Genomic DNA, 3,373 nt, shown 5'->3' with positions numbered 1-3,373 from the left:
GTGGGAGACCTGGAAGAAACTCTTGGTTCCTGGCTTCAGATTGGCCCAGCTCCAGTTGTAGACATTTGGTGAGTGACCCAGCAGATGAAGTCCTTTCTTTCTGTCTCTCCCTCAATCTGTAACTCTACCTCTTAATAAATAAGAAATCTTAAGAAAAAAAGAATTGCTCTCCACCTTGAATTCATCACAGATCTTTTGGGAAGATTAGACCACAGGTTTTGGGACTTACAGGCCTAGCAAGGTTCTCTGGGCTCAAGACTGGCATAAAATCAGCACAGCTGTTCTCCATGGCTTTTGAGGGCACACCTCTCAGTGGTGCCCATTATAGGGCTGTCATCTACTATTCACTGCCTTGCACAAGGCACCCGACAGAGGGCTCAAACAGAGCCTGAAGTGCCTTTGATAAGTTGTGTGCTCAGGGGAAGAACTCTGTTAGCAGAGGTGGGGATGCTATTTTCTAATTTGCACAGAGGTGACTCATGGTCAACAGAGCCTTGGAAAGACCTTTCTCCCATTTCCTAACTAGTGTAAGCACATCAGGACCTTGAACTATAATGACAGACATTGCATTTCCTGCCAGCTTTGGGGGATGAAGTCTCAGAGCAGCTTAATTTGATATAGAGAAATACAGGAGTTATGACATGGTTTTCAAATATTTTGTATGAAAATCACACCTTTTACTCTAACGGCCCTGTGAGGTTTAGGAGGATGGGCACATGGGCACTCTGCTGCTGTCATGGCTGCACCGGCAGCCCTTCCCCCTCTCCCCTGCCCTACGAACTCTGAATCCATGTTAAATACAGCTGGGAGAGGCCGGCACCGCGGCTCAACAGGCTAATCCTCCACCTTGCAGCACCAGCACACCGGGTTCTAGTCCCGGTCGGGGCGCTGGATTCTGTCCTGGTTGCCCCTCTTCCAGGCCAGCTCTCTGCAGTGGAGGATGGCCCAAGTGCTTGGGCCCTGCACCCCATGGGAGACCAGGATAAGTACCTGGTTCCTACCATTGGATCAGCGTGACCATTGAAGGGTGAACCAACAGCAAAAGGAAGACCTTTCTCTCTGTCTGTCTCTCTCACTGTCCACTCAGCCTGTCAAAAAATAAAAATAAATAAATAAATAAATAAATGCAGCTAGGAGGACAGAACCATGGAGGTCCAGTGTTCCTACGGACAGCCATGCCTGATGGACCTGTCCTAGTAATTCCTCTTTGGGACCTCGGTCCATGCCAATATCCACAGGAGGGGCTCTTCTGCTCACTCTGGAGTCTTCATTCAGAAGTCACTGTTGGATAGGTTGTCCAGTGAAAACCCTCTGTAGCAGGTGGGAAGTTTTTGCAGCAAATGAAAATGGTGGGGACCATGACTCTCCATTACTCTGATACTGAAATGGGAAGTTGCTGCTTTGTTCGTTTACACACAGCTGTTTGCAATCACAAACACAGCTCCGCTAGGAAGTTTAACATCAGTTGCCCTCAAAGGACTAAATTATATCAACTTGACAATTCTTTCTTTTGCAAGAAATGGTATGGATTTGTCCATGCTTTCTCCTTCAGTGCCAATAAAATATTCGTTCTTAGTACAAATTTTCGCATGTTCCACCTTGGATGGGTCCATTCTCTGTAATGTGAATGGCACCAAGCCAGCACAATAAACTAAGGCAATGGAGCTGAAGAGGCCAGAACTTGGTGGGATGTTTCCATCTACCAGGCAGGTCACTGGGACCAAAGTGTTCCTGAATTCCTTTAAATCCACATAGGAAATAGTTGTGCCACAGAGGCTTGGTTTTGTCAATCTGAATGTTATCAGAACAAGTACTGAAGTGTGGATACAAGGGATTTATGTTGGCCAGTTGGAGAGTGGTTTTCCCCCCACCCCACAGGTTCCACAGCTATTAACATATCTTGTTCTATAGCCATTGGAATTACAGAATATCCACAGTAATCTATATGCTCTCCTATCATATTTACTCTTCCTGGGGCTCGAACATAAAATTTGGGAGAGGATCCAAACTTAGAGTTAAACATCTCCTTCTGTTTCAGCAATCTGGAATGTTCTGCAACCTGAATTAGATACACGGCAGGGCCTTCCGTTGTCATATTTCTCTAGATCTTTCTTTCTTCTGCAGCTTCTAGTGGCAAGGCACAGCAATCACAAGGTATCTCTGGTATTCTTCTTTAAAAAAATTGAAAATAACTTATTTAGTATTTGGAAGACAGAGAGACAGAAAGATAGAGACAGAGTAACACACACACACAGACAGAGGGATATAGAGCTAGAGCTAGAGTGAGCAAGCGAGAGAGAGGGAGAGAAAGAGAGAAATGCACTCTAATTCGCAACTTCCCATACCCATAATGACTGGAGTTGAGTCAGGCTGAATTCATGAGTGGGGAACTCAATCCAGGACTCCCATGTGGGTGGTAGGACCCCAACTACTTGAGCCATCACTGATGTCTTCCAAGGTGTGCATTAGCCAGAAGCTAGAATTGGAAACAGAGCCGGGACTTGAATGCAGGCATTTGATATGGGAGTTCCAAGTGACGTCTCAGCTGCTGTGTGCCAAAAGCCTGATGCCATCCACTTTTTTATTTTACTGAGGACTCCAACAGATTAGATGCTGCTGCATATGTTAGTAAGGGTGACCTTCTTTTATCAGTCTTTCAATTCCAAATTCAACTCAGTTGACTGAATTCAAATGCTAATCTTTCAGGAAAGATTCTTACTGACACATTCAGAAATTGCATTTTACCAACTCTCTGGATATCATTTATCCAAGTCAAACTGACACATAAATTTAATTGTTACTGTGTGTGTGTGTGTGTGTGTGTGTATAAAAGAGAGAGATCCACAAGTTTCAATACGGGAACTGACAACTATTTAGAGTGGATTATTGGTCAAGCTGGGCACACCTGTAACCCACAGTTTAAGTCTTGGCATGCGCTTACATGATTGGTAGTGTCTCCTTCTCCTAACCCAGTAATTTTAATTTTAATTTTAATTTTATTTATCTACTTGTTTATTTTTAGAAAATTTTTACTTAATAAATATAAATTTCAAAAGTAGAATTTTTGGATTGTAGCAGTTTTTCCCCACATATCCACCCTCCTACACGCAAACCATCCCATCTCCTACTCCCTCTCCCATCCCATTCTTCCTTAAGATTCATTTTTAATTATCTTTATATACAGAAGATCAACTTAATATACACTAAGTAAAGATTTCAACAGATTGCACTCACACAGACACACGAAGTATAAAGTATGGTTTGATTACTAGTTTTACCATGAATTCACGTAGTACAACACATTAAGGACAGAGATCCTACACGGGGAGTGCACAGTGATTCCTGTTGTTGATTTACCAATTAACACTCTTAT

The 3,373-nt window shown here is 43.3% G+C and overlaps 1 pseudogene; it reads right to left on the bottom strand.

Moving 5' to 3' along the window:
* Positions 1–1,271: 1,271 nt before the first annotated feature.
* On the bottom strand, positions 1,272–2,336 carry LOC100349616 (N-acetylgalactosamine kinase pseudogene; annotated as a pseudogene).
* Between the last annotated feature and the right edge of the window lie 1,037 nt (positions 2,337–3,373).

This window comes from Oryctolagus cuniculus, chromosome 13, assembly GCF_964237555.1.
Source record: "Oryctolagus cuniculus chromosome 13, mOryCun1.1, whole genome shotgun sequence".
In the NCBI taxonomy this organism is placed as follows: domain Eukaryota; kingdom Metazoa; phylum Chordata; class Mammalia; order Lagomorpha; family Leporidae; genus Oryctolagus; species Oryctolagus cuniculus.
The sequence above is the reverse complement of the archived record's forward strand: the minus strand, read 5'-3'. Positions and strand labels throughout refer to the sequence as shown.